The following is an 18,569-nucleotide window of genomic DNA, read 5'->3' as shown; positions in this document are numbered from 1 at the left end:
ACTGGATTAATAGGAAGAGGTGGAATAAACAAAGAGGAACAAGATGCTTAAGTATTTACCCTCACTTCTTCACCCATCTTCTACAATGTCATATTTATCAAGGCAATGGCACGTTGGCTAGGAATCAGGCAATGATATCTTGAAGTTGCTTTATCTCTCTTTTCCTGAGACTGTTCATCTGAGTTTATCAACCTGCTTACTTTGTTATTTAAATGCTATGAAACAGATAAATTAGTATTTTAAACAAAAAGTTATATAAAAATAAATAAAAGATTTTGTTTAATACCTTGACATTGTTTATATTAAAGCATAAACAGGGACTATTTTTTACTATTCTGTGTAAATCCTGCAGGTGTAATGTAGTAATGCTTTAAAGACTGTAAAAATACTACTGTTCTGAAGGTTATAAAATTCCTCTATTTTATGGAAGTTAAGGCCAACTGTAGGAAATAGAGTCTTCTGGCAAGTTGGGTCAATTTCCTCCACCAATAGCCTATCTTCCACCAAAAAGAAAGGTTAGTCTACATGTCCCAGGAAGAAGGACCACCCCTTTGTCTAGAATTCAGTCAATAAATATCTAGATGACACCAACTGCAAAAAAGCAGGAGATCAAAGACCCGTTTCTGAGATAAATTTTGATACAGAATTGGTTATAGCTGTGGGAAATTATCTTCTATTTCTCCTAGCTGTGATGAAGTGACTTTTTTTTCAGACAGATGCAGAAAGAAATGTCTGTGTCCTTAGCTATATCAAATATCAACCTTTCTCTTTAATTTTTCTTTTTTCCTCCAACTTATATATTTAACTCATATAAGCAGATTCATGAAAATTTTTTATTACTTGGAGATAAGCCTCTATAGTTTTTAGTTCTTAATGATTGTTTCCTTACTTACAATAGTAATGAAGCTTTTGATTCAATATTTGACTCTGTATCCCAGCACCCCTCGATCTGCAGTTTTTGATCTTTGCTTCACATTTATAATAGGTGTTGGAACTTAATGATCTTTAAGGACCTTTTCAACCAAAGCCATTCTGTGATTCTATGGTTCTATGTTTCCATTTTCCCTTATGCCTACACAGATAATTTGTCAGACTTATGAAATTGTTTTTGTCACTAAGGTACTCCAAGTTATTAAGTGCCCAGGAGATTTCAGTATCCATCTCATCCCAAAACATTATGAATATTGCCTGGACTCCCAACTTGCTCTGGATGCAAAAATGCTTAAAAGAGTTGTCCCTATCTTTAATTTTGATGCTTGGTTTTCCCATAAGTAGAGAAGGAAGTAGAAATATATAAAATTTAAATTTTGATTTAAAATGTCTTGTTTTATCTAATAGACAGACATATCACTTGTCTATCTCACAGTCAGTTTACTTTCTTTTCTCTCATCTCTGAGCTTTCTGTAACTGCTCAGGGAATTGCTATTAAGCTATAATAAGAAGTCCTGCCTGAATTTTTCTTTAAAATACTTTCTTTAAAAGTCACAATCAACTTTTTTTCAATTTGCATTAGAAATCTGTTTTTTTTCTTTATATTTGATTGCAGTGCCTTTGCCTCATCCAAGCTTTTTTGCCTTCTCAGTGTACTTTACCTGAGGCAATTTTCTAATTTTTCTCATTACATCTGTTACTTTCACACCAGGATTATTAGTAAAATACCTTATGCTTCCCCTTGTACTCCATCAAAGATCATCACATTTTTTAACTGGTAATTTTTTCTCTTTGTCTTGTGTCCTTCTCCCCTAAGGAATAATATTTTGCAGATCCTGAGACTTCCTCATACTTAGATCGTACAAAACATCTATTATCCGTCTCCCAATAAGACAAGAGGACCTTAAGGTTTAAATTACTTCCATACATTCTCACTGTAGAAGATCAATTATGTTCCTTTTGTTTGGTCTCATTAAAGTTCAGTTTCATCCACATCCCTAACACATTTCGTATAGATTCTCTTTATCTGACTTTTTCAAAGCCTAGTCATCTTCTCCCTGATGATAAACATGTCTTGATTTAATGGCATCTTTAAGTTCTGTCTGCATTTCCCTTGAAGAAAATTCACAACAAGTTATATTCACAGAATCACAGAGTATTCTGAGTTGGAAGGGACCCACAAGGGCCATCGAGTCCAACTCCTAAGTGATATTGTCAATATATTCCTGATGAAAATAAGTGGACCACACCCTGTTCTTTCTAATAAATGTATCACTAATCAAAATATCTTCTTCAATGGCATAATGTTTTCTTTTCTTTTCCTTTGTTAAGAGATTTTTTCTGCCCCTACCTTGCATCCTTCTGCCCTTCGCAAATGTTCCCTTTACAGAAGGACTGCTAGGAAGCTTCACAGGAGGATCTATATCTTAGGTTTTGTCATTTTGTACATTCAGCTTATGCTAAAATGAATGTTGGGGATTTTTTTTTTGTGTGTGTAATTCTAACAGTGTATTTACAAGAAGAAAATCAGTTCCTTCTGCATTTTCCCATACAATCCTCTGTATTGAAAAAGTTCCATTACACCTTCTTCTCCCAACACTCAGTGAAAAAAAGTCTCCATTCCAAGCAGTGATGCCTTTGCTTCTTGTGAATATGCAGGGTTTATATATCAGAAGAGTGTGTGTCTGTACAGATCTACAAATACCCTATCCAAAATATGAAATACTGTAGGAACCCAGTGTGACGAGAATATTTCTCTGCTTGTTTTTAAGGGTTCTTATCCCTCTGAACAACACTGTTTTGGCTTCAAACCTTGGAAAAAATTACCAACAGTCAGACAACAACTAGAAAATACAGTGGTGTGAATTAGGTGATAGACTACTATGTAAGATTGTCACAGGGTGAAAAATTTAGAGGTTTTGGGCTTTTCTTTGTAGTAAATAGATAAGAGTAAAAAATATCAAAATGGAGGATTGTTGTTGTTCTCTAAACCTTCTTCTCCTTCTTCTACTACTCCATGTTCTGCAGTAAAAGTAGTTTGGAATAATTGGATAGAAAATTCCGCAGTTCCTGCCCGTGTTACTGAATAATTAGTAGGAAAGTGAAAATAATGTACGTTTTTAGTAACTATTGGTTAAAATATCTTTAAAAGCTGTGTAAATCTTGATAAAGAGTCAGAAGACGCTCTCACTCCTGCTTTTCTGTCTTCTATGCTGTACTTGGGTCACGCTAGTGGCTCTGTTCCTCTGATAAGACTTAATAAACAACTACTTGGAAGCACTGAAACTCAAGGAAAAGTCTTGGTTTATCTTTGAAACTCCTTGCAAGGACTTTCAGCAAATTCTCTCCCATCAGGAGGGACTTGATTTACAGCACAGTACAGTGTCAAATACCTTATCCAAATTACTAAATACCCTATCCAAAACTGGATGGATCCACTGCATAGGTGGACTCCATAAAACACCAAAAGAATAATCAAATTTAATCATATAACTAAATGAAAAGGTTTCTTCTCATCATTAAAAAAAGGGAAACCTATATGCAGGTGAACTTCAAGTAAAAGTATAGGCAAAAAATTGGGACATGGCATTGCTGGAAAACATCTGTCATGATGCATCTGAACTGACAATGTATTTTGGCATTTACTAAGTTTTGCGGAGGTCACTGCAGAGCTGTAATAATGTTCTTACTGCATCATTCTTATTTCCTCAATGCTTCAAAAAGACCCATGGCCAAATCCAGGTGCATAGAAGTGCACAGGTACAAAAGCCAAAGCTGAGAAGAGGTGTAAGAAGCTGAACACTGGGAATGCTGGAGATAACCATTTTACCTAAGCTACCAGGAGCTGAGAGGATAGGGTGGGGATTTTTTGCTGTGTATGAAAATGCATATGAATATAGGTAAGTGATAAGCAAATGCATTACTGTGAAAAAAATTTCCTAAATTAAAAATCCAACTTTTACTTGGGAAGAATACACCACTGCAAACCTTTTCTATAAAGTTTTAGAATTCTACAGAAGGCCAAACTGAGGAAAAGTTAGCTGGTCTAATTATTTCACATTGTCAGAAGATACACACTAGTTCCAAGTCCTATTCTGCAAAGAAAATTTACCACTTTTTGTTGTGTGTATGTACCATAGAAATATATACTTGCAATGTATAAATACATATATGTATACTGCATATATAACATGCAGAATCATCTATCTATCTATCTGTCTATCTATCTATCTATCTATCCATCTGTCTATCTATCTACATCTTGTATTATAAATCATCATGAGTATGGTTTTATGGCTATGGAAATGTTTCAGCACTCTGCTATTTTCTCCTCTTAAAATAAATTTACTAAAATACAAAGTGATTTTTACTTCTGTATAATTAGATAACATTCTCATTTTAAGAAATTATATTTTTAAAGGGAGGTATCCATTGAAATTTTTTGCGCCAATGGAAAACAATGAAAAAGGGTCGCTTTGGAGTGACACAAAAAGCATTCCTGAGATGCAAAACATTTCATTCAGTATCTTAAACTCATGCTCCAAACAGGGAAATTTACAAATTGAAGTACAGTATCATACCTAACTAACCTAAAATACCCATAACCAATTATATGATTAACATATTAATTTAATAATACAATTAAATTGCTTGAAACTGAACTGCAATGAGTCAAATATATCATAGTTTAAGAGTTACTTTTAAAATCATATCAAATGACAAGCAGAATGACCACCATTTTGAAAAGATATAAAAAATCTCCCTATTTCTAGTGCATGTATGCGTAAGCCTGCCATGTAGTAATAAAGAAACAGGATATGGAACTGATTTTAATTTGTCTCAGTATAATTAGCCCTGGGAAATAGCAATAGTTCACTACATGTAGTGAACTATTTCACTGCTATTGCATTTCTGTTCCAGAGTCTAGAGGTCAGCTTATCTTCAGTATGTCCTATCAGGTCAGCTCTTAGTGTAAAAAGGAACCCCAAAACAAACAGAAAAAAGCAAGTAAAAATATCTGTGGAAACTGTGGAAAAAGAAGTTCTTTCCTCAGCAGATCTTTCCCAGTCCATTTCAATGTTGCTTCCAAGATGCTGCAACCCTTTGCCATGCTTGTCTTCTGTACTTCATTTTTCCCTCTGATCTCCCCCTTTTGTTATATTCCTCTAGGCCAAATCAATTCTTCCTCTTCCATTCCCTACACCCTCTCCACATCTCTGGTACATCTAGCTCTATGGGGCTATACTCAACATTTAAGTTTATATGCTACATTTTTATGTTCATGTCAGACTTGTGAAAATCATTCACGACAACTTTTGAAGACACCCAGCATTAACAGAGTCCTCAGCCAGTATCACTAGGTAAGTACAAAGACGGGTTATATCACATGCTTCATTTTCTAGGCTACCTTCATTTCCATTAAAGCAGTTGAGAATTTGCAATCATTTGGCTCCCTGCCTTTGCAGGAGGCAAATCTGGAGATAAATGAATAAAAGAAATGCAGAGAGAGATCAAGGAGAATGATCAGAGAATAAGAGGAAAGGACTCACCTCCTTTAGTCAGTTTTCCATTTTAGTTTCAATAATTAAAGAGGGAAGAGACTTTTTGCACACTCTTTAATTCAGATGTCAGTTCCAGTAATTGATGCTTGACTGTCCTGAAACACAATCAAAGTGTAGGAGTTAAAACTACTAGCCTGAAACAAGATAAAATTATTAACATGGCAAGGCTGTATGAATTCATTAAAAATCACAGCAATGGTGAGATGTTTTATGATAGTGTTCCATGGCAAGGTTTTCACATGGTTCCACACTCTCCTTCTGGCAACAAAAAAGAAGAATATTTTGATTGTATAATGCGGCATTTGTGGTGCCATCTCAAACTTTCTACTCACCCTGCACAGTGCATGAAGAGTTTGTTGGTTCTTTTACCACAAAATACAAAGACTAGTTACATGTGATTGTCTCACTAAATCTCTGCAAGCTCACCTCTCCCCCAGTCTCTCCCTTTCACAACCTTTTCTCACTCTACAAAAACACCATGGAAATCCTGCTGCCTATGTCTGGAAAAGCAGAGGAGAATGGTGAAATAAACCTGAACCACATAGCTGTATACACGGTGCTTCCCCCAACAGCATTCAGTGGGTAGTGGACAAAATTGGAATGGCTAGTAACTGCACATTAAAATATATGACTTTTAAAAATTACATAAACTGAAAATACTTATTTATAAGCCATTTTCTCTCTCTTGTAAGGCAAATGATATACATGTTTTTCCCTCTTATTTCTCCAGTACTACTTACTGAGGCTAACAGAAATAAGTGTCTTTCCTCTGTGTTCTATATTTGTTCTCTATGAGTCATCTCACTATTTCAAGTTTTGTTTCTCATCACCTAAAGGTCTAGCCTATTTTATTCTGTCTTTTTTCATGTGAACAATTTGAAAGTACAAACCAGCATAAGCGTGAATATTTTGTCTTGTAAATGCAGTTAACATCTCAAATCAAACTTTTACTGTAAAGCATATTAAAAGAAAAAAGATTTACAGCTAAGGGTGCTTTGATACTAACTTTGGACTACACTGAAGATTTATCACTACAGTAAGTTGTTTGATGTGTTCTTAAGTTATTTCAATCTCTTGATGCTCCTTCAAAGAAATACCTTTGTACACCACAGTTAACTATTGGGGGTTAGTTGTCAGAAAAATCAAGTAAAAATTTTCAGAGCAAAAGTAACCTGAAAATACTACAAACTCATGCTTATAAAACTAGAAGAGACCAACCCAATCAGAGTCTGATGTCCCACTTGCCATAGGCTAGAAAACTTCCATAAATGAATTCCTCTGGAAGCAGGATGCACAGTTTAGTAAAACATCAAGCTTTGGACTGAAATTCTTTCAAGTAACAACAAAGAGGACAGGAGCAGCTTCTGTACACAAGAGGCGATTATTCCTGGGAATTCCTTGACCTCTAAAGCAGTCAAACAGATGACAACTGCAGCCTCCTCTTTGTTACTGTCTTTATATTCACTGCGAGTCCTGTTTCCAAGATAAACTAAATTCTGACACTGGTTCAGAGTCTCTGACATTACTGTTGGGATAGAAACACATTCCACTAGTACTCCAATGACAGCACTTTGTGTAGAGCTGGCTTTGAGGGCCTGCCTCTCCCTTGAGGTACATAGCTATCTTTAGTATATTTACTTTTAATTCTAAAACTAAATTTCCAGTTCTTTCTCTACAGTTGGTCTTTCTTGGTTGGTTGTGCAGGTTTTTTTGTCAGAAGTGGGAGAAAAAATATGCTCAAAGTAGGAAAATGAGATGATAAAACTATCAGATTGGCAGTGGGATCAAGAGAGAGGTACAGAACCAGAAACAGCTTTAAAATTATTTCAGAAATGCATAGATTTCCTGTTGACAGGATCTCTTTTGAGGAAGGCTTTCATTTGCCTACAATATTGACTACACCGTAAGCATTTCAGATTTTCCGTAGGAGTATAAAATTGACAGAGTATATTTAATTGTAACTAGTAAACTGGATTGATTTTTTTTTTATAACATCTCCTTAGGGAGCTTAAAAACATAAATCTCAGAAGGAATGAATCCTCCAGGTCTTTAGAGCCTTGAGCTGTAAGGACTTCTCTGAACTCATTGAAACGCCCATGCTTGAGGATTTGCTTGAGAACCTTGCTGAAGCTGGGATCAGATGGGTTTCTCTCAGCTGAGAGAGTTCACTTGGAGAAGAGAAATTTTAACTTGTCAGATGTATTTAGTGATGACAGAGACACTGAAGGCAGGCAATGTAAAGGTATCACCTGCATCACACAAGTGTTAAGCACACTGTAATCCACCACCTAAAGCGTATAAAAGATAAAATTTGGAAGTAACTTTCTGCAAACATGTAAGTATATATGACAGAGTTTTCAGAGATGGCCATGGACTAGAGTGCTTCAGATTCTGTATGAACACATGGTACTATCCATGTCAACAGTCCAAACTAAACCAGCATTGGCTTAATAGGTTTGAAATTTCTTTAATTCTTCTTCTGTTTTGCTTTTGGTCTTTCTTACTTGTGCATGTCTATGCATGCTAACCTTCTTTGACCACTTTCCCTATTTTTTATTTAATCAAAGAGGTACAACTAGAAAACCAGAAAAGGTACACAAAAAAGCAAGACAATGATGGAATGTACAGAATGACTTCTGCATGAGGGACAAATGAATAGACAAAGGGACAAAAGAGAAAATTGAATCATGGAAGATTCTGAAAATATAACGACTGGCATGGAGAGGATTAGTAAAGTTATTTCTTTCATTTTTCTTTTTTCCTCATTCTGCCCGATGCAAGAACCTTAGGGCATTAAATCAAGCTGGTTAAGTGTCACATCATAAAAAGAAAGAAAGCTGAACAAATAAACAAAGAGGGGTGGCCCTTTGTGCAATGTGCAGTTGTGCTGTGGAACTCCTGCCACAGGAGGTCATGGACATCAAATCATGCATTCAAGAGAAGTCAGGAATAGTGTGGGAAAATTAAATCCCCCCAATTTAGGTAACCAGAAATGTTTAGGAACATTCAACTCAGAAAGATCCAAAGTTCAAGACATCAGGAGGCTAAGAGAATATGTTTGCCATGTTCTTATATTTTCACTTTTGATCTCTGATGCATGAAACAGGGCATGGGACAAAAATACTTTTGAGCTCGATGCTAATTTTTATGCGTTTTTAGCTAGATTTTGTCAAAAAGAAACCTGGAAAAAGTGTGGTAAAGAACAGGAGCAAAGAATAACCCAGAACAGGTGCCTAGGAAGGCATCTGCACTCTGAGAGATACTGAACACTCAGTTGAACAAGACACTCAGCAACTTGATAACTGCCTATAATTCCTTACTAGGTAAATTATTCTGTGAAACTGGAAGTCTTAGAAATAGACTCTAATCACATCTGTACCATTCCTGTGCAAAACACAAATTCACAGTGTGACCATTATCATTAAACCAAATTTCAATGTAGAAATGAAGGGCTGTTCTTCAGGTGTTTTATTACATACTAAACCATTTCATTTCTCTTCTATATGATGCTTCTTTACACTCCTCGGGTTCTGCTTGTATGCATAATTTTTAATTAACAAGTACATAATGTAAAGGAAATGGATGAAATGTTTACCTGTGCTTTTTTTCCACTATTTTTTTCACCACTTCTTGTATTTTTTAAAAGTAATTCACAGTGAAAGTGCATGAGTATCCATTTTTTCTATACACAATATCAAGACCCTGACCTGCATTAACAACCCAAATCTGTTCCATTACAAAGGTTTACTTAGAGGGGCTTTATATGTACTGCATCCTCTCAATGAGGGTGAGCACCTGGGGTGACAAATGGCAGATAACCGCTGATGTTCAGAAGAGGCCTCTTTTAGATAATGATTTAGTGCATTTTAAGCCATTAACATCAACATTTTTTTATTTTTTAAGCACTGGGCAGGAACCTCATATATTTTCTTCCCAAATTATAGCAAAATAATAATAATTACAGAAATTAGGACTGCCTAGTAACTATAGGCAAATGAACTTCTAAAAATTTAATTACAACCACACTAGTGTAGTAATAAGGGGACTACCATAAAGCTTAACAATGAGCAGAAAACTCAGTCTTCTTCCTATAAAGCCAAGGCTGCAATATCACACCCATTTATTGCACCTCATTTGTAAAATTAAGAGTCTCCCTCCGACAATTAAAAATCATGCTGAGTGCTCCGCCACAGTAAATTACAAATATAATTAAGTAAATAATAAGAAAGCCCAAGTCCCCACTTAAATGCACTGCCAATTCAGCTAATCCAGGCACAGCAAATATTAATGCAATACTTCAATGTCTACAGCTCAGCTCCTGATCTACAGTAATAATAACATATTAAGATTTTGTTCATACTCAGAGCAAACCACTTATTTTCCCCAAGACAACTGGAGCACCAGGTTGCCAATAATAAGCCGCTCATATCTTCCATCATCCTGCTGGGGAAGGCATGCTGAGAAGATGAGAACTTTTAGCCTGATTGTATTTGCCACCAATTACAGAGATACAGTCTTCTGACTGTATTTCACTCTGACCTGAAAAGAAGCTAACCTGAAGGATTAAAATCAATGCCAATTAAAGGGCTCTGCAAAGAGTGATTTTTAATTACGCTGCTTTAGGAAGTCACTAGACAATCACTACTGGCATTCCATTGTTTCTGCATTTAAACACAAAAAATTTATATCTTGGAAAAACCTTCTGATTTTAGCAGCTGGCACACCAAAGAGAAAAAGTTTAAAATTCTGTATTAGCACTAAGTACTATGCAAGAAATGAAATGTGCCTAAAATTATGCTGACAGCACATGTCACTTGCCAAAAATGTATACTAGCATTGATATGAGCTGCTGTTTACAAGCTCACAGAGAAAGGATTAAATGCAATTTAATTAATTCAAACTTAAATATGTATTTATACCACTATACAGCAATGTGTGAATGGCAGACATTTCACTGTCTCACCGCAGTTGTATTATTCTCAGCCCAACCTCATAAATATTAATGGCTTTTGAAACTGAGTTAGAAGTCTGCACATGAGATAAAGGAAAAATTCCAAGCATAGGCTTTCCCTAAACATCAATTCACAGGAGGAATAAAATAGTCTCTATGAAATGTTCCTGCATCAGCACCAGTGGGAAGTTCTGCAGTCTATTCTAGTTGGAGGTAAATGGTTTTAATTTGCTCTTCATTGTAACTGAAAGAATCAGTAATATAAAGCCTTATATTTTCAAACCTGTTTCTTAATAAGGAGAAGCTTCCACAGCTCCTCACCTGACTGCCCCACTGCGAGATTTTTCATGCAATGTGCATGAAAGATTTGGCTCTAAAGCAGGCAGAAAACTACAAACAGAGGCAAATTAAAAAAAATAAAAAATTTAAGTCCACAATTTTCTGTATCCACCACCACCCCAAGAATGCATTTTAAACAGAAATGGTTTAAAAACCTAAATTTAATAAAAGTTTTTTATGTGTTTTGTTCCATTGGTCATGCCATTAACGCAGTTGAAACTGGGCTGATAATGCACGCATGCCAATTTGTTAGCACACTAACAGCTCAGAAGGAAGGAAGGAAGGAAGGAAGGAAGGAAGAAAGGAAGGAAACATGACAGAAAATTTTATCCCATAATTATTATATATAAAATAATTTCAGTATGAAGCACTGTATAGACAGCCATGAATCCAATTCCACTTACCATTTGATACATATGTATAGAGAGAAATATTTATTCACACCACATATATGATGGCAGTCTCTGCATTGCACCTGCATAGTCAAGTGAAATGTTACAAACAAATCAACTACGATCTTTTTCTCTCACATACTCTTACACATCCTATGAAATTTATGACTAAAATATCTGTACATCATAGAAGTGGTTGTAATACAACATAGGTTTAAAAACTTGTGTACCCGAAGTAACATTTCCAGAAATATGTAATAGTCCTTCCCAAATTACTCTGGTCTCCCTATTTCTCACACAGCCTTTATATTGTATCAATTCCCTTTTGGGAACACATACAGCACAAATGTATCAGTAGCACTTCAAGAATTACTGTGCTTTTAAACCACTCCGAGTTTTCATCTCTCTCTTCCCCAAAATAGCATAGCAGGCAGTAGAAGACAAACCCCAAGGTTTATCGTTTTTCCTGGTACACAGTGAAAAGTAGACAATTTCAGAGTACATCTTCCAGAACCTACATGTCCATTTTAAACATGTCCAGCTCACGTTTTTATTGCATGAAATCCTACTGCTGCAATCATCAAAATTCCCTTTGCTTTGAAATGCTGAAAAACTGCTTCCAGCCTAAATAGCAATCATGAGGCATTTGAGCAGTTTTTGATGCTGAACACTTTAAAAAATGCCATCCAGCTGTTGCAGGAAGAAACTCTCAATTACACAGTTGGTGGAAAATGCGCCACATAGTAAAGAACTCTACTTGTGCAGCACTATTAGGAATCTGCAAACTGGGGGATACTTTGATAATCTAACCATGCCTTTTCATAAAGGTTACATTTCTAGTAACACAAATCAATCTGTGTAACAGACCATCTGTCAAAATATTTAAGAGGACATTTACTTGTCTTTAATATATCCTGGTGAAAAAAAGTCTCTTTCTCTCTTTTCCTTCATGTGGTCCATGTCCTTTCACACTTGCTTTGGAGCCAAAGCTAAACATCACTGTGTATGTATGACAGAGGCTTGCCCTGCAAGTTCCCATGGTTAAAACACCTGGCTAGGTAATGGTTTTCACATACAGTGCACAATTTTTTATGTTCAGTCATCATCCATTCACTGTACTTAAAACTCAAACCTTCAAACCTCCTGAACAAGGCTCTGGATGTTACATGTGAAAAAAAGCTGTCAACAGAAAATTCATTATCTTTCCATCATGCTATACAGGGTGGTAAAATGAGATAAGTTTACTCCCGTATGAATTCCCACCAAACTGAAGTGTCTTTGTTAGTCAAGGCATAGTAGGGATTATGTCCTGCACAGATAAGCATTACTTTTTTTGGTAGAGAAATTGCCTTTTTTTTTTTTTTTTTTAAATCAGTGTAAACTATGTATTTTTCTGTCTTGTCCGGCAGAGAAGAAAAGACCTAAGCAAATTCAAACTACCTTGTCAGCAGAGCTGATTCAGAAGTGTACAAAATAACTTTCTATGTCCCAGGCTTAAAATATGGCAAATATCAGTTCCTGATAAACATCTAAGCAAAAAAAGAATTATATTGTACAAAATTTATCTTTATTATCTATGAATTATTAATTATTTTTTCTTAAAAAATAATTAACAGACAATACTGCCAGGTTGACCCTACAAATATTTTTCTCTTTATTTTGTGCTAATAAGCAGGGCATATCTAGAAAATTTTCTGGATTCATGGAATCATGAATGTGGTACATTAGCCCCAGGAGTTTGCTGCTGGCCTATTGCAGCTCACACTGGCTGCCAATATTGCTGTTGATTTGAACAGGAACATAGGTTGAAGTAAAGAGCTTTTTAAAAAACCCACACAAGATAATCAGGTTTATTACATCTAACTACACAAGCACTGGTTTTCAATTATATTTTACTGTGACAAAATTGAAGAAAAATCACCTAATCAGGAGAATTTTTGTACAGTTTTTTTTGATTATAGACTTCACAGCATAGCAGTATGCAAGAGAATGTCAAAGAGAGAACACAACTCCTGTAACTGTGTGCTGGTTTTTTGCTTAATTCATTTATTCACTGCTTGATTAGTTAGTTTGTGCAGTACTTAGGAAATGTAAAACAGTAATAAGTGCTAATTAATCATTTATATAACATTCAACTACAGCTGCAAATTGTACAAATAGAACAAAAAATATGAACTGCATAATGCTGAAGCCTACGTTGCTGGTGAACTTCATTAGGGAAAACAGAAAGGGAAAGCAGTGACAGGCAGTGATCAGGGGGCTGCAGAAAGCCTGATCCACAGAGAGCGACAGAAGGAAGAGATGAGGTGAACGAGGGATACTAAAAGCGCGGCCCAACTGCTTGTATTAAGGAGAACATATGGCAAAAAGAGGCAGAACTGCAAGGAAAAAATGACAATTTCATTGAATTACAAATGAGAGGTATTAATTTCAACATCCACTGTGGCAGAATACTTCTAGGTGTTATTGCAAGCTCTGGTGGATGCTGCCTTACACCAATTAATGAATGGAATCATTTGATGCAACCGCATTTAGTGCAGTAAGGCTGGAAATGAAAAGGTGCTCCTGATAATGCTTTCTGATGACCTAATGAACCTGCTCTAACTGGAACAGCAGTTTCTGCTGTCAGAACAACGTAAGAGCTGAGTGATAAAGAGGAGACAGAATTTATCACTTCTTCCAAGTCCAAAATCATGCATAAATGGATGAAGCAAATGGCACAGAGTACCTAGTGATGGAAAAAGAGCAGGAGAAAGCATCTAGTAGTATGAAACATGCAGAAAGGACAGGGAAATTTGCTGCTCTAAGAATAAAACTGTTTTGAGTTCTATGAAAACATCCACAATGGACGAGTAGAAAAAAAAAACCTGCATGTCATTTATGTCAAAAGTTAAACACCTGACAGTTAACAAGAAAGAAAGAATGTTAGAGTATTCTGCAGATGAAAAGGAAATCCTTCCAAAATGCTTCTGCCATGACTTTCAAAGTTATACAATGAGAAATAATGATCGTTTAAATGTACAACTAGATATTAAAAGGCAAAACTAACTAATGGGACAAAAGATGAAAGATGAAGTTAACATTCATCATCATAAGTAAGAATATTAACACTCTTAGATACTATCATTTCTATGATATCAGAAGTTTTCCATATGAGAAAAAAAGGAAGTTTCAATGCAACTTTATGAAGGTATGCATTTCTGTTTCTTGTTTTTTGATGGATTTATTTTCTTCAGCTTGCCAGTATATGCAAAACAGTCTGCAAAGATGATTTAATAGCACAACATATAAGGGTTTTTTCACATTCTTTAAATATAGAGAACGCTGAGAAATCTGATGGATTTATATACTAAAAGATAAAGAAGCCAAAACCATCCTGCAATACCATTGTTAAACTCATCTAATAATGCCCAAAATGTCCATCAGAGTTTATCTTCAATTTTCAATAAATTTGCGCTGGCACATTTTCAGCCCTTTTTATATTTAATTTTTCTGAGTATTCCTTTTCTTATTTTGGGGAATTACCGTTGTTTAAATTTTTTATTATTTATGAAGTTCTCTTTAAGGTCTAGTTCTAAGGCAAGCAAGGCGAAACCTTTTTAGGTATTCTGTATTTTATATTGTTTACCATAATTAAGGCCAAGTATGCAAGAGTCAGAGTTTTATGATTCTGGAAGGCATTAAGAGCACTGCCTTTCAGTGGAGAATCTTAAAATGAGATGTAAATCAGAGTTCTAAATTAATGGTCATGGAATGTAGGAAAAAATAGTTAATAAGTTTTCACAAGAACAGGTGCTTTTTAGTGTCTCTGGGCTAGTCAACCTCACAGAAGTCCCACAGAATTCAGAAAATACCCCCAATAGCTGAATCTTCATGACATGCTACAAAAACTTTTAGTTTTTAAGCTTGTAATGACATGCTGGGTGATAAATGGTGCATGGTTCACATTCATAATGGAGACTATGTAACAAAACTGGCAGTATTCTAAGTATATCCATAGCATTTTTGACAGATCACTTGGTAAATTTTGCATAATGGCAAATAACAACCTTAGGATGGAAAATCATCCTCAGAATATCATCAGGTTGTTTCTTCAGATGGCCCTTGCTTTTTTCCATTTTTTTAGTTAACCAACTACTGTGACAGAGAAATCAATTCTTGATATGAGAAAATTCCTTTCAACAAATTCCCTGAACAAGTAGAGAGTATTTTCTGTTTTAATTTTCCCAACTCTTACAAACATACTCCCTAATCCTCTAGAAAAATTCTTCTCCTATGTGGAACTTTGTTGCTATTGACTTTCCAAGTTCTCTTTTTGTTAACTCTGTGTCTTTAAACTCCTTCTATTTAAAATGCAGTAATATTTATAAAATAACATATTCAGTGATGGATAATTCAGAGATTTTTTTTAACATAAGCGCTTGAGGAAGTGATTAATAAATGTACTGGGAAAATAAGCAATTAATGTCTTTGGCACTGTCTTTATATAATGTTGGCTGAATGTCTGAATGTGTTTGCTTTGTTCCTTTGCGGTCTGAACTGTTGATTGGTAATACTGGCTTCTGGCTGCTACATTACAGAAGACATCAGTATAAAGATGCTTTCATTCTGGGTTACTGAATTCAAAATACAAAATTCAAAATGTAGTATCTAAGTTCTCTAGCACTTGAATTACTCTTTATTGTAGCAGCCACTTGTAATACAAACATCAAATGTGTAGATTTGCATGCTTTTGGTAAATACATTTTTTGTTCTGGACTTCCTTGACAAACCATGTCTGTGTAGGTGTTTAGCATCTGACTGCCATGCAGAATCCATCAATAAATGATAGCTTTCACTTAAATATGCTGGCACTCAAACCTTCTCATTACAGCACATTACAGGCATGGCTTGAGTGATCAGAATGTCCATCCATAAATCCCAGCTGTACTTTGCAAAGAAATCTTCACATGGGAGGAACCTTCATTCAAACTGACATAGACTTCTCCACTGAAGTTCCTCTTATCAAAAAGTTAAAAACAAAGTGATGAGTCAAGTGTAAAGACTTGAAGAAACAAAAGCTTGTCATGAAAATTCAAATCACTACACTGAATGCTGGATTAATTTTATTAATCATTTTTCAATTAGACTTCTGGCCTCAAGCAATCAAACTACTTCAATTGGTACTTAAAAATGTGTCTCTACTAAAAATGGGTAAGTTTTCCACACAATATTTCCACACAGACTTCGACACAATAGATGATATTTAAAAGAATTTTAACTGGAAGATTATAAAAAACCTTTAAGAAAAAAACCCTTTATTTTTCATGCAACTACAATGACTTTCTAGTCCAAGAAACAAGTATGCCTTGATGGGTTTTTAAACAGCTTCCTAGCATTTTTTCTTTTCTGAGTGGCCTGAAGAAATAAAATTGTGAGCCAGATTTTGCATTTGCAGCCAGAATGAGTCACAGCTAAAGATTTTTAATGCACTCTTTGTACAAAGCATCTTATCATGACATCACTGTGTACAATTTGTGTTCACTGTAAATTGCCTTTTCAAAGAAATTGTTATTACAGCTGCATACAACTTGGTAAAATAGAGTTTCACCAAATACCTTCACCATGACTTTCTTTCACCTGATTTTGTTTTCATCACTAGGCTGGTAAAAATTAGCCCTGTAACTTGGCCGAACATTTAGTGGCCTTCTGAAAATGCAGATTTTCAACTGAAGTTCTGCGGTACCAGATCAATCCAGTCAAACCTCTAAACCAGGAGTAACTGTAACACGTATCTACTGTTCTGCTGATTACAACCTCTGCCAAAAGTTTCAAACCAACCACATCAGGACAAAAAACATTGATACCAACATCCTGCTTATTGAACTCAAGTAAGAGTCTTTGTACATGTTGCTCAGAATTACTATTGTGCAGTACATTTACTGAACCCCAGAATCAATAAGCATGGTGTGTCAAGGCTGGCCAAGCCAACAAGAAATTATACAGTAACTTGTGTGATTTACCAGAGCTGATTTCAACAATAACCAAGGTTTCCTTACATTCCCATTATCTTCAGTTGAGCTTCAATAACACAATTTTTATCTGGGAAGATGTTTTTCCTCAAGAATAATTATCAGAAAGAGTGTTCTCTAGCAATTTCCAATGTATCCTGCATTGCAATAGACATCAAAACCAGGAAGGTCAAAGAAGATCCAAGTCATTGAACTGCTGCCATGGTAGGAGGACTGATCTTCTACTTCAGTTCCCAAAGATCCACCTAAGGTAATGCATGAGGTTGTAATTACTGACCTATACCCAATCTACCTCATCTATGCAAGTATTATCTTTCATACCTCTTATTTTCTCACTATCAAAATTAAAATCCCTTTTTCTATAGTTACATTTCACCCCTATATTTTCGTCCATTTTGACGGCAAAAAATATACAGCTGACAAGTTTCAACATGTGATGGGCAGGAAACTATTGAAAACAACAGTTTCTTAAGATCCTAAACATTAGAATACAGAAATCCTGGTGAATAAAGGATTTTGTATGAAAAATATTGAACTGGTATTGTATCTGTTTTGAAACCGACTCACTGATGCATCATTCCATAAAGGGAGGTGAACTGAAGTGCCATAATTGACAATTCTTTGGCAATACTGAAGTAGAAGCTATTAGGACTTTAATCAAATGCTCAGGGATTGATATACAATAACAAGGTGGATGGTGCTTGCAGAGCTGTTCCTAATGCCATAGGTTGTTCAGCAGCAACTGCAGCCTCTGTGCAACAGTCTAGGCCGAGATGTCTTATGCATTTCTGGGTTGTGTTTCTCTGTGATATTAAAAAATAAGTATCAGAAGAATTTGTGTTGTGCATGTCTTGGAACTCTTCTATGGTTAATTCTTGCATACGGGCATACTGAGAAAGTTAAAACAGTTTTCAAAGTAATCATAAGATGTGAAAGAAATTATAAATATCCCAACTCAAATATCAATATACTTAAAAAAAAAAAAAAATCCTGAAGAACCAAAAAATTAGCAGTTTGTCTTTTTTCAACCACCCAGTTTAAAACTGTTTCTCCAAAATTCCATTTCATATGCAGGGCCCTCGTGGCCTTTATATTCTACAGATGATCTGTACACAACCCATACTTCTCCAAATCCCAGCTATTTTAATCCAGTAGAGGAGTCCTTTTCACTTGATTTTAGTTGTCCATTTAGTATTTCAAGTTAGCTGGATGCTTATGCCTAAATTCATAATGTGTCTTAACATAAAGTCTGGGTATAACTACACTGCAGTTTTGCCTGTGCAAGGCTGCATAGATAGGGGTAGTGATGTGACGGTCCACTGCAATAGGACAGTCCTGGTTTTATCAGTATCTTTAGTCTCAGGTAAGCAATCCCTTCAGATGC

This window comes from Coloeus monedula (assembly GCF_965178545.1).
Source record: "Coloeus monedula genome assembly, chromosome: 1".
Taxonomy (NCBI): Eukaryota; Metazoa; Chordata; class Aves; order Passeriformes; family Corvidae; genus Coloeus; species Coloeus monedula.
This window is presented reverse-complemented; position numbering follows the sequence as displayed.